The following is a 2,252-nucleotide window of genomic DNA, read 5'->3' on the forward strand; positions in this document are numbered from 1 at the left end:
TTAGACCTCTTGAAATATAAAGCCCCTTCAGAAGTTAAAGTATGGAAGTGGCCGCTCACTACTCACAATCAAACATCTCCACGATCTGATACCTCTTGTTAGCGCAGCCAGGTCTGCCTCCTTCCAGAAGTCACGTAAAAGTGTCCAGAATCGCTCCCTCGAGCTCTTCACTCGGAAATTCCCAGTCTCCACTTGACTCCTCTAGTGTCGGCTGCTGTCTGCTTTTCCACTGTCTGAAGGCCACCGCCACCAAAAACCCATGCTGCTTCTCTGCTACAGACATGATTTGACACATCTTGACCCGATTCCCACACTAAACTAATACATCACAACAATATATAAATAAAAGAACTGTTAAGAACATTTTTACACTCTCAGGTCATTTACAATGATCACAAATAAATGTTTGTTCAGATACAGTACTGGCCATTAAAATTGCTACACCATGAAGATGACGTGCTACAGACGCGAAATTTAACCGACAGGAAGAAGATGCTGTGATGTGCGAATCATTAGCTTTTCAGAGCATTAACACAAGGTTTGCGCCGGTGGCGACACCTAAAACTTGCTGAAATGAGGAAAGTTTCCAACCGATTTCTCATACACAAACAGCATTTGACAGGCGCTGCCTGGTGAAACGTTGTTGTGATGCCTCGTGAAAGGACGAGAAATGCGTACCATCATGTTTCCGACTTTGGGTAACGGACTTGCCGCAGTGGATACACCGGTTCCCGTCAGATCACCGAAGTTAAGCGCTGACGGGCGTGGCCGGCACTTGGATGGGTGACCATCAGGGCCTCCATGCGCTGTTGTCATTTTTCCGGGTGCACTCAGCCTCGTGATGCCAATTGAGGAGCTACTCGAACGAATAGTAGCGGCTCCGGTCGAAGAAAACGATCATAACGACCGGGAGAGCAGTGTGCTGACCACACGCCCCTCCTATCCGCATCTTCCGCTGAGGATGACACGGATGGTCCCGATGGGCCACTTGTGGTCTGAAGGCGGAGTGACGTTTCCGACTTTGATGAAGGTCGGATTGTAGCCTATCACGATTGCGGTTTATCGTATTTCGACATTGCTCCTCGCGTTGGTCGAGATCCAATGACTGTTAGCAGAATATGGAATCGGTGGGTTCTGGAGGGTAATACGGAAGGCCGTGCTGGATCCCTACGGCCTCGCATCGCTAACAGTCGAGATGACAGGCATCTTATCCGCATGGCTGTAACGGATCGTGCAGCCACGTCTCGATCCCTGAGTCAACAGATGGGGACGTTTGCAACACAACCATCTGCACGAACAGTTCGACTACGTTTGCAGCAGCATGGACTATCAGCTCGGAGACCATGGCTGCGGTTACCCTTGACGCTGCATGACAGACAGGAGCGCCTGTGGTGGTATACTCAACGACGAACCTGGGTGCACGAATGGCAAAACGTCATTTTTTCGGATGAATCCAGGTTCTGTTTACAGCATGATGATGGTCGCATCCGTGTTTGGCGACATCGCGGTGAACGTACATTGGAAGCGTGTATTTGTCATCGCCATTATGGCGTATCACCCGGCGTGATGGTATGGGGTGCCATTGGTTACACGTCTCGGTCACCTCTTGTTCGCGTTGATGGCACTTTGAACAGTGGACGTTACATTTCAGATGTGTTGCGACCCGTGCCTCTGCCCATCATTCGATCCCTGCGAAGCCCTACATTTCAGCAGGATAATGCACGACCGCATGTTGCAGGTCCTGTACGGGTCTTTCTGGATACAGAAAATGTTCGACTGCTGCCCTGGCCAGCACATTCTCCAGATCACTCACCAATTGAAAACGTCTGGTCAATGGTGGCGGAGCAACTGGCTCGTCACAATACGCCAGTCACTACTCTTGAACTGTAGTACCGTGTTGAAGCTGCGTGGGCAGCTGTATCTGTACACGCCATCCAAGCTCTGTTTGACTCAATGCGCAGGCGTATCAAGGCCGTTATTACGGCGAGAGGTGGTTATTGTGGGTACTGATTTCTCAGGATCTATGCATCCAAATTGCGTGGAAATGTAATCACATGTCAGTTCTAGTATAATATATTTGTGCATTGAATTCCCGTTTATCATCTGCATTTATTCTTGGTGTAGCAATTTTAATGGCTGATAGTGTATAAGATAGTGTATAACGCAGCTAGTGTTCTTGGTCAAGTGCGCTCACATTAAATGACAACAAATTGTGGTTAATTTAGTTTAAACAGCTGTTTTTGTCTTCTAGA

General features: G+C 48.5%; 1 pseudogene; it reads left to right on the forward strand.

The window, feature by feature from the left end:
* The first annotated feature begins 697 nt into the window (after positions 1-697).
* LOC126458772 (5S ribosomal RNA) lies at positions 698-815 on the forward strand (annotated as a pseudogene).
* Positions 816-2,252: the final 1,437 nt, after the last annotated feature.

Source organism: Schistocerca serialis, chromosome 2 (assembly GCF_023864345.2).
Source record: "Schistocerca serialis cubense isolate TAMUIC-IGC-003099 chromosome 2, iqSchSeri2.2, whole genome shotgun sequence".
Lineage (NCBI taxonomy): Eukaryota > Metazoa > Arthropoda > Insecta > Orthoptera > Acrididae > Schistocerca > Schistocerca serialis.